Raw genomic sequence first — 12,181 nt, 5'->3', positions numbered from 1 at the left:
CAGTCAGAGAATCACTCAAGGACACCACTGCTGGACCAATTTTTGAGACTTTATCTTTATTGTTTTTATAAGCCTTGAAAGTGGCTTTAGGCCACCCTATTCCTTTTTGTTTGGCCCATAATTTTTATGTGCCGTCCCATTGACTACTCACCGATGACACCAATGATCTGCCTAATATTCTCTAGGACCCTCTCAAACCGCCAAAACATTTCTGACCCATCGAGGCATAGACTCCACAAGACCTCTGAAAGTGTCCTGTGGTATCTGGCACCAAGACGTTAGCAGCAGATCCTTTTAGTCCTATAAGTTGCAATGTGGGGCCTCCATGGCTCGGACTTGGTTTTCCAGCACATCCCACAGATGTTCAATTGGATTGAGATCTGAGCAATTTGAAGGACAAGTCAACACCTTAAACTATTTGTTATATTCCTCAAACCATTGCTGAACAATTATGCAGTATGGCAGGGCGCATTATCCTGCTGAAAGAGGCCACTGCCATCAGGGAAAACAGTTGCCATGAAGGGGTGTACTTGGTCTGTAACAGTATTTAGGTAGGTGGTATGTGTCAAAGTAACATCCACATGAATACCAGGACCCAAGGTTTCCCAGCAGAACATTGCCCAGAACATCACACTGCCTCCGCCCGGCTTGCCTTCTTCCTATAGTGCGTTCTGGTGCCATCTCTTCCCCATGTTAATGATGCACACGCATCCTGCTGTCCACATGATGTAAAAATAAAAAGTGATTCATCAGACCAGGCCACCTTCTTCTATTGCTCCATAGTCAAGTTCTTACATTGACATGCCCATTGTTGGTGCTTTTGGCGGTGGGCAGGAGTCAGCATGGGCACTCTGACCAGTCTGCAACTACACAACCTCGTATGTAGCAAGCTGCAATGCACTGTGTGTTCTGACACCTTTCTATCATAGCCAGCATTATTTTTTTCAGCAATTTGCACTACAGTAGCTCTTCTATGTAATCATACCAAATGGGCTAGCCTTCGCTCCCCACACGCACCAGTAAGCCTTGGGCGCCCATGACCCTTCTGCCGGTTCACTAGTTGTCCTTCCTTGGACCACATTAGGTAGGTAATAACCACTGAATACCAGGAACCAGAGCCGTAGCTAGACTTTTTGGTGCCCTGTGCCACAAAGAGCATTGGCGCCCCCCTCATTTTCAAAGGGACATAATGCACCTCATGGGGAAGGACAAGGGAAGAGATAGGGGAGGCCAGGAGATGTTGGGGATTAAATAAGAGGAAGCTACAAGTGAGAATGATAATAAACAGAAATTTGACAGGCCCAAACAGCGCCCCCTGACCTGTGGTGCCCTGTGCGATGCCACCAGCCGCACTACCCTAGCTACGGCCCTGCCAGGAACACCCCACAAGACCTTTCATTTTGGAGATTCTCTGACCCAGTCATGTAGCCATCACAATTTGGCCCTTGTCAAAGTTGCTCAGATCCTGTTACTTGCCCATTTTTCTGCTCCCAACACATCAACTTCAAGAACTGACTGATCACTTGCTGCTTAATATATCCCACCTCTTGACAGGTGCCATTGTAACAAGATAATCAATGTAATTTATTTCACTTGTCAGTGGTTTTAATGTTATGGCTGATCAGTGTATATCCCTCCTGATTGGCTGCCTTTTCATTAAGTATATGGGCTTGCAAGATACAGTAGTGACTTATTTGATGACGGGAGCCCCTTTGTGTTTGAGAGACTTATATTTCTTTTCCATAAGGATGACATCAGATTAAGAAAAGAAGAATCCAAATTTGTCTTAATCAACCGTATTTAGAGGTATATTTACTAAAGTGTGGGATTTTAGAAGTGGAGTTGTTGCTTATAGCAACCAATAGAGGGAGCGCTCATAGGGCCTGATTCAGAGCTGGGAATAGAGAGAGATATCTCTCTCAACTGATCATCTTGGTGAAACCATGCTGCACTGCACTGCAGGTGGGGCAGATTTAAAATTTGCAGAGAGATTTAGATTTGGGAGGGAGGTGTCCAAACTGACATCTAAATTGTAGAGTAATAATAAAGCTGTGCAGTATTTGTGGGCTACATGTAAAAGCAGCCAGTATTTGCCTTACAAGCAAAAAAAAAATAGGTATTTACACCCCTTGCATTGCAACATGGTTTGTCCAGGTACACAGTTAAGTGCTATCTCTCTCTCTATTCCCAACTCTGAATCAGGCCCATAGTCCGTACACACTTGACGATTTGGACTATTTGTCATTCCGATCTGTTGGAATCGGGCAAATTGTTTAAAAAGTCATATATTGTGTACTCCGCTTTAGGTGCAGATTTTAATTTTCATTACACTGAAAGGGGCACAATGATTATTTTATTCTTCTTCAGTGGACCATTTCTGTGGCACATGTATGCACTGGTACATTAGTGCGCAGTGGCGTAACTTCATCCCGGGTGCCCGAAGGAAAGATAAATGTTGGTGCCCCCCCAAATTAAAATGTACCACCCCCCAGCACCTATGCCAGCCCCAGCTGCCGCCCCCCCTATGCAGTTCCCCCAGTAGTGGTCCCCCTGTGCAGTGCCCTCTGTAGAGGTCCCCCTATGCAGTGCCACCTATGTAGTGCCCCCCAGTAATGGTCCTCCTATGCAGTACCTCCAGCAGTGGTCCCCCTTTGCAGTGCCCCAGTAGTAGACCCCCTGTAGTGCTCCCAGTAGTAAGCCCCCTGTAGTAAACTCCCTGTAGTGCCCCCAGTAGTAAGCCTTCAGTAATGCCCCCTGTAGAAAGCCACCAGTAATGCCCCCTTTAGTAAGCCCCCAGTAATGCCCCCTGTAGAAAGCCCCCAGTAATGCCCCCTGTAGAAAGCCCCCAGTAATGCCCCCTGTAGAAAGCCCCCAGTAATGCCCTCTGCAGTAAGCCCCCATAATGCCCCCTGTAGTAAGCCCCTGTAATGCCCCCTGTAGTAACCCCCCTGTAATGCCCCCTGTAGCAAGCGCCATGTAATAAGCCCCCGTAATGCCCCCTGTAGTGCTCCCAGTAATGCCCCATGTAGTAAGCCCCCAGTAATGCCCCTGTAGTGGGCCCCCAGTAATGCCCCCTGTAGTGAGCCCCCAGTAATGCCCCTTGTAGTGAGCCCACAGTAATGCCCCCTGTAGTGAGCCCACAGTAATCCCCCCTGTAGTGAGCCCACAGTAATGCCCTCTGTAGTGAGCCCGCCCCCCCGTGAGCGAACACACATATACAAAAAAAAAATCAATACTTACCTGAAACCCCGCTCCAGTGCTGCTGCCTTCCGTCCCCCACTCCTCGGAACTATGGGAGTGACGTCATGACGTCACTCCCATAGTGCATTGCGGGACCCGGAAGCAGAGCTCAGGGGTGAGTTCCGTTGCTCCGTCTACCGCTGGGGGGAAAGAAGGAGCTGGGCGCCCGCTGGTAACACACTCTGCGGGCTCCCGACAAATAGGGGGTGAGACCGTACCCCCTGTATTGACGCCGCTGGAGGTGGAACCCGGCGGCAAATTACTCCATTGTCTCAGGGAGTTCCGCCACTGTTAGTGAATATTGGTACTTTTGTTGTCACAGCCTCTGTATTTGGTCACTTTTACCCACTGTCCAGGGGTACAAGTAGGGGTCCAGCATAACTAAGCATTTGGGTCGGGCATCTTGAAGTGTGGGGACCCAATCTTTTGGACAGGATTCTCCCCAGAGTATACTGACATGTAAGATAGCTCAAAAATCACGCGGTATCAGCTATCTCGCCACAACCACTTCTTTGTGGATTTTTCCAAACTGCATGAGGTGACCCGTCAATGCCAGTCACTGTAGTGGCTACACCTGCTGTAGTTACCATTTATGCTGTACAATAACCCCTGTAACTAGACCACATTGCTAAGAAAGATGTATACATAGGAAAATTTTATTTGGAACTAGAGAAAACCTACATATCCATCTACTCTGCCTTTTTATGTGCCTGTATTTGTTGTTGTTTTTTGAGGTTTAAATATTTTAGACTGCATTCAGCATTTTATATTTACTGCTGCTACCTAATTTATTGTCCATGCAAAGTGCTTTGAAGTCCCTTTGGGGTCTATTTACTAAGTAGTGTTAGGAGACAGAGTGAAATGTGATAAGGTGCCAGCCAATCAGCTCCCAACTGTCATTTTTCAAACACAGCCTGTGAGATGGCAGTTAGGAGCTGATTGGCTGGCACCTTATCACTTTTTAATCTGTCTCCTAACACTGCTCAGTATATAAACCTCTTTATTGGTAAAGTGATTTTTAAAAAATGACCACAAATGTAACTAGTTTGAGACGCTGACCTTGCCTAAATTAGGGACTGCAGAGCAAAGATACTAGTGTTCTGATATTAGCAAGGCCTGATGTATGAAGAGTTATGGGAAGAACATTGTTAAATTGTCCCTGACAAGTGCAAGCAAATTTTCCAGCAAGCATTTGCTCTGAGTGCCCTTTTTGTCTCACTTGATAAATAACTTGCAGAGTGTCTTGCTTGGATTTGAGGCTCGCTAATCTTCTGTAATACAAGGTTGCCTGGGAATAAATCTGCATCAGTTAATCAGGGAATAAAGAGCTGTGATTGAGCAGACAGCTCCTGGGCAATGCTACAGTCGTTTTAAATGATCCCAGTAATTGTGTAATCCATTAATCAGACTCAAATATCATGATAACTCAACTGATATTCCACTGAGTCTTCTTTTTGCTAGTCTATGTACTGTCCCATATGTTCTCTAATCAGGCAGTGTGGGCAACTAAACATTGATTTTGTATTGATTATGATTGTTTTTGTTACACTATAAATAGCTTCCAATTGTTTACCCTTTTTGCTATTATAAGCATCCTTGAAACTTTGACTAAATTAAAAATAATTCCCTGAAAGAAAACCACATAATTGTCATAGATTTCTAATGAATTTAGTAGATTCATTTAAACCAATCTGGACTTGTGCTGGTAGTAGCAGATGCACATAGTCTGACTAGCCTTTACTAATATTGCTTTTATACCAAAGTTCCAGGTCTGACAGGGTTCCAAACCGGATCAGACCCGGAACTTCTCCTGCGCCGACCCGGGATATTACCGAGTCGACGCCGTTCGCAGTCTGCAGTGACCCTGCTCTTCTGGCGTTGAAGTGGCCGCTTGGAGATGACGTCATCTTCAAGCACCACTGAAGCCTACCAATCGGGCGGCATGCAGCACGATCCGTGTCATCTGCATGTCGTGTAGACATGTTAGAATGTCGACATATCGTCCCTGGTGGCCTAGTGGTGACTTACCTGCTCCCCACAGCTGCAGCTGCTCTAGCAGCATCTTCTGGGTACTAGCGGTCATGTGACTGTGACTTCTGGGCCAGACCTCTGATCCTCTGGCATTTGGGTGAGTATTTCTCCCCTAACCCAAATCCCTAAGCCTCCCAACAGTGCCTAACCTCAACCTCCCCTCCCTCCCGCACGCAGCCTAACGCTAAGGCCAACATTCTGACAATGTCAACACGTTACCTCTCAACATCATAACTGTTGACATTGTGGTGTCAGCATTATGAATGTCGACATTGTCATTGTCGATTTTTTTTTACCACATCAAGAATGAGATAGGTTGAATACCCTATAGATAGGGTACAGACATGCTGGATATTTGAAACTGGGAATGCTGGAGCACAGGTAGTGAGCCTAACACTGTGACCTGTCCTCATAGATGCATTAAATAGGATAATCAATTAATAATTTGCTATGATGTTGGAGGTCAGGTGACTGCCCCTTTAAACGCCTGACTGCTGAATCCACCAACTCCCGGTACAGCAGCACTTGAAATAATAATTTTGTAGTAAACAGATGTGTACATACCTCTAGACATGACTTAATGGAACACTGACCTCAGAACATTTCACGTCAAATTATACCTAGGAATCTGTATATTTTAGACTTGCATTTTAGTTTATATTTGTGTAGACTATAAGCGAATATAAGCATATGTGTCGACAATGTCTTTGTGTGGACTAATTTTGGACTGGTTACATCTCTAATAATGACATCATACCCAAACATTAATAATGTTGCACACATTCATTGCCACTAGAACACACCCTCCTCTTTCCCCAGCTACTTGGTCGCTATGACTCAGTTGATCAGTAAGGCAAGACACTGCAGAAAATCATACTAAAGGGGCTTGGATTGCTAGGAGCCTCCTGATTGACTTCCTGATGCATGGCGTGTGGTGAGGTCAGTGGCTGGTGAGACACTGGCTAGTATCAGAGCCAGATTTACCCACACATATAGTATATGAACCTGAAAGAGGTACCTTAAATCCACCATTCAATTGGCATGCTGCATAATAACATACATTCCCCTGTATCTCAAAAGAATTTACAGCACAGCTGTACTGAAAGCCAACAGCACAATAACTAGAAATACATTCACCTGTATCTGAACAACACAGGATCAAACTTGCCTACCTTCCGGGGAGGAGAAGCAGCTGGGTCCCGACGGGGGCGGGGCCAAATGATTCACGGCATTAAGCCCCACCCCCTCCGTGGCAAATTGGCGCATATTTAAATAAGGGGAGGGGCTAAATGACGCGATTCACGAAGAATCGTGTCTTTAAGCCCCGCCCTTTACAAAGGGACCCGCGATTGCCGCGGACGTTCTGCCCATTCCATTAGGAAGTGGGCAGAATGCGGGAGAAGTGCCTACCCTTCCAGGGGTGCGGGAGGTTACCCAAAAAATCGGGAGCCTCCCGCGAAAACCGGGAGGGTAGGCAGGTATGCACAGGATTTATTGATTTTTGCAATAGGTGGTTATTATCATGTAAAGAATCTAATTTATTCCAGTTAAGACCTAAAACTAAAACATATTTAATATTGCTGCCTTCCCTGATCTTTGATGTGGGCCCTTGTTAATCTCTGTATCTCTGCCGGTACTGACCCTTGTTTTGGACTCTGGATAATCTCTAGATCACTTCCTACCATGCCTCTATTAGCTCTCTTTCTGTTCAGCTTACTGCCCATGGTGAGGCCTCGCCCCAGCCCTGCAAGCAGTGTCTGACTATACAGAAGCAAGGTTGAGCTGTTGCTGCCTCATCTCCCTGCAGTCCCAGAGAGCTCCACAAAGCTGGTTAGTATTAACTATAAAAATAAGTACAATAAACAAAGAAGATGTTTATAAGTTATACATATCTTCTTTGTATTATCCTAATCATTTTTATATCAAATTGCAGGCTCTGCCTCCCCTGCCTTCACATCAATGTATCCTATGTATATCTACAGTCAGTTCAGGAACAAGCAACTTCTGCTACAGGTCTAAGACCTAGGGGCAACCAAGTACCAGTAAGCATCTATTGCTCTATGGGAAAAGAGACTGTTAAAAGCAAAGACTATGACTAGCCTGTTTCTATGGGTTCATAACAGAGACTTGATGTGTTACATCACAGAAAAATACAAAATAAAAACAAGGTGTGAGCCCCTTTAAATGCGCTATACACTTGCAGTTGTGGTTTTTTTGGGGTTGTTCCAATTGAGGGAATTTAAAAAAGTGCTTTTGTTTCCTGATCATTCTATAACCTCACAAGGCAATAAGGGTTATCAGCACTCAAAGTAACCAAACTGGTCCATCAGGTCTGCCTACTACGTGTTGCTATCTCTTTACAAAGGAATACCTCCTGTACACTGCAAGGTGTAATGGTGGCATTTGTGGGTCAATTTTTTTTTAATGTTTATTCATTGTATTCAGTTGTACATCTGCAGTTATTGCTGCTCAAGGCGAAACATGAAATGCACCCCAATTTTTGTTCATGCATATAACTTGCTATGATAGGGATACTGTATATGACCTTCCACTTTCATTCTCTGGGCGGAATTCAATTGATTTCGTGGCCCGCATCTCCCGTCTAAAGTGACAGGAAATTGCGGGCCGCTATGCAATTGTGCCAGCTTTTCACGCAGATCGCGCCCATAGAGGTCAGGTTTAGCGGCGTAAAGCAGCTAAACCCGACCAAAGTGCTGGGCGCGATCGTGAAAAGTGATGTTTGGGCGCCCAAACATGTCACTTTTCGCACATTTCAGCTCTCATCCCCCAGGGGCTGCGAGCTGAAATGTAGCGCTTGGCAGCTGATCGCGCCCGACAGGAGCAAGAATAGAATAGCTCCGTCGGGCGTGATAGGGGATGAAAAGAATTGAATTCCGCCCTCTTTGTTACAGTTAATAAACTTTGTGCAAATCCTACTATCTCCTACGTCTTTTATATTTTGTGCTCGTTTTCCAATTTTCTTGTGAGATATTGTGATAATGAATACATGCTAACATACACTTTGTGACATCACCTAAATAATGAGATTCCGTTTTTATGACTAACAGAAAGACTGTAGATGCTCCACACAATATAAATACTCCTACAGGCATTCAATTCATAAGAGGCTCTCTGTACAAAGTGTCAGTTTCACTTCAATAGGACTTTAGGACCTCATTCAGAGCCAGACGCTATTTGCGCTCGCTCGTTCAGAAAAAAAGGGGTGGCTATTCAAATGAACCGTTCGCTCTTTGCGGTCTGTTCACGCCTCTAGGTCTGAACGAGCGAACAAAACATGCGGTCATTTTTTGGAAAACTACGCCCCCTGGCCGCTCGCATCCTATGTCATGTCCGCTATTTATTAGATTAATCGAGTAAATCGACCAGCGTATGAACTTCTCGCTATTCTTGTGGTTGGTTTTTCCTACCGCGATCTTGCGAGCAGTTCTGACTATAAAATAACCCAGTGACGTGGTCAATGACACTGCTGTATTAATGACGCTGCTGTATTAATTATGCACACCCTTAAAACGCCCGTTTTGACCTTTAAGCACGCCTGCGTTCGGATCTCCACTCCCCGTTTTCAAGCACCTTCCCCTGTTACCACCCACATACGCCTCCTCCTGTCACTCAAAATAGCAGGCATTCGCTATTTAGCGAACAAACGATTTTCGGCTGCACTGACTGGTTCGCGCATGCGTATTACGATCCGTACGCATGCGCAGTTGTGCAAACATCGCTCGGAACGAACGAGCGGCCGCTTACTATCGGCTCTGAATCAGGCCCTTAGTTCCTTCCCTTGCATTAAAATAAAGTTGTTGTTTTTTTTACTACAACACTGACTGATTTAGCCTCATTAAAGCTTAAATGAATGATGTGACATTATGGTGTAAATGCAGCTTTTTATTACGTTGCCTAGAGTGTACCTGTAAAAGTGTTTTCACAAAATGTAACATCGAGGCACAAAATGGGTCCCCATTATATGTATACAATGAGACACAAATTCCGCCACCTCTGTGCCATGTGTCCCTGGGTACAGCAAAGAATGCCCCTAAAATGCAGCTTTTCCACCTCTATATCTCATTTCTATAATCTTGAAAACTGGCATTTATTTTCTACGCTGCTACCCAAAATGAGGAGCTTCAGTGCTTCTACTCTGTGCTGTGCAATGTCTTCACTCCCACATCTCCTCCCTTTTGGCCTTCAAGCTTAGGTTCCTTCAATGTGATCTTGTTCAGTTTGTACAGCACAGCTGACTCTTTGGGCTTTGTAAAGGATCTTCAATGTGTGAATGGTTAATATGGGGATGGGGATGAAGTCAGCAAGCCGGCAGTCAGGATGCGGAGGTCAGAATCCCGGCTCCAGAATCCCGACTGCTGACATCCTGACAGTAAGTATTAGGGTCAGGTTTAGTGTTAGCGGTTAGACACTAGGGGGAGGATTAGGTATAAACTGCGGTGGGGGTTGGGTTAGGCTGCGGGAGGGTAGAGCTTATTTCCCATCAGGGTCCTTTCCGCGAAGGGAATCTAGACACTACCCTGTGGGAGGGGACGGTTAGGGTTAGGCTGCGGGAAAGGTGGGTTAGGGGGAGGGTTAGGGGTAAATGCAATGTTAGTAAGTCATTTCTAATTTGACTGTTTTTTCTGTTAGAACAGTCCAGATTTGTAGTGGTTGTGTCCTGCACATTTCTGCCGACTTGTTGATTTGTCCATGGTCACAATGGTGCCTCTGGTAAGTGCATCACTTCAAATATTTTTTAGGGGAGGGGATGGGAGTTGGGGTGGACCAGCACTTCGGAAGCACTAGGCATGTACCCAGTATGTTGCTCACCCTTTTGACGCAGAGACACTCCTACGCTCCTGTACTGTCAGACATAGCTTCCGATTAGTAGTGTTAAACACTGGGCGGAATGTGTAATATTGTATCTATATAATCCTCTAACCATAACTGTATTTTTATTTTCATAACATACTAAGATTACTGCATACATTAGTATGTAAAGGATAGATCTACACCACATAGTTTTCACACCAGTGCAGCAACTGCTATAAACAGGTGGCATTTGCAAGTGTTAAAGCTGCTCTATATTAACCCTATAAGTAAATTACAAAATAAATTATATTATATATCCTAATAAAGGCTACACGTTATTGGAAAGTATTGTGAAACTATTGTCAGTGTGGGATAAACGGCTGCTCTGTCACTTGTTTGCCACCAGGAGGAGTCTGCCCTCTACTTATCTAAGTCACTTGGTCATGTGACCAAAATGGAGCTCAGTTCCATCCTTAGACAGAAGGTGCAGTTTCCATGCCAACCGAAGCCCAGGGATGCCATCCTGCTCATACCTGAAACAAATTGCCCTGGTAATTATGCCTATATAGACTGTGGACATGATGCAAATTTGTTAACCACTTTCACATTGCAATGTCTCTTTAATTTTCTATTGATGAGCTGCAAATGCATCCCCAGTTCTCTTTGAAAGCTATCTACTATTTTGCTGTTATACTTGGCAACAATTAACATATCACATTCTGTTTTGTTGATGTGTTTCTCATCGTCACAATATATACATGAATATCTAACTGTATGTCATGTTCAGATACAGAGTTTATGTAGATCCATTGGGCCAATATGTAAAAAATAATAAGAAATAAAAAGTATTTTGTTTGATTATAAATAATAGTTATGAATAAAACAATACAATCTAATTGCTACAATGCACAGTATCCCATACCTGCCAACTGTCCTGATTTGCAGGACAGTCAATTAGAGGGGACTGTACTGCAGTTGGTATGTTCTCTTTGGCTCACGACAAGTTGAGAGACATGTAGCTGTTGACATATAACGCATAACAGGCAGGTGCTTCCAATGTGTGTGGCAATTTCATTTGTTTTTAAAGAGAAGAAGTAGAAAGTTGTGGGTGACATAGAACCATTTCCACTATGATGCATTTGTGCCTACTCTCCCAGGGGATGAAGTTATGATCCCGGCAGTTAAGATGCCAGCGCTCAGAATGCCGGCACCAGAATCCCGATACCAGTCATAATCTCGGCACCAGCATCCTGACCGCTGACATTCTGACAGTAAGTTTTGGGGCTAAGAGGAGGGTTAGGCACTGGGGGTGGGGATTAGGGTTGGGCTGCGGGGGGGAGGGTTAGGTATAGGCTGCGGGGAGGCAGGGTTAGGTTTAGAAGCAGGGTTAGCCTACTTACCTGTATGTGTCGGCATTGTAAGGGAGGGTAAGATTTAGTGTAGGGTTAGGGTTAGCCTACTTACCTGTAGGTGTCGGCATTGTAACTCGGGATGCTGGCACCGGGATTCTGAGCACCGGCATCCTATACCCAACCCCTCTTCCAGAATGTCTGGGAGACTCCCGAATTTCTGGTTGTTCTCCTTGACTACCGAGCTAGTAGACCAGCCTCATATATCCAGCCAACTTCAATTAGGAAGTATTATATTACTCAAACAAGCATAACTTGTCTGCTTATCACATCAACAACTCATTACTTACAGTATAGATCTCCAAGGGTATAGCTAAATGGTGATAGTGTTTAGTCCACTTTTTCTGTGGAAAGTTCCAAAAATGTACCCAAGTACAACTACAGTTCATAGCTAACGTTAACATATTTTAGAACACAAAAAAGGACACATTGGTGCTGATGCAGAGTTGCATGTACTGTATGCCAGATTGACTGGAGCATTTTGCAAGAATTTGCGTTGCACAAAATGTGCGCATGAAAATGTGAGAATGCAGAAATGAAACCATATATATGACACTTTGTAGGGGTGTGTTCAAAACATATGTGGCCGACACAGACTAGAATGTAGGCGCATACACGCCAGTTGGAGGAGTATCTTTTGCACCTTGTATAGTGCAGATGCAGGTACACACTGATGACTAGAAGTAAAG

Source organism: Taudactylus pleione, unplaced genomic scaffold (genome assembly GCF_031769625.1).
Source record: "Taudactylus pleione unplaced genomic scaffold, aTauple2 ptg000909l, whole genome shotgun sequence".
NCBI classification, from domain to species: Eukaryota; Metazoa; Chordata; class Amphibia; order Anura; family Myobatrachidae; genus Taudactylus; species Taudactylus pleione.
Note: the sequence above shows the minus strand (reverse complement) of the source record.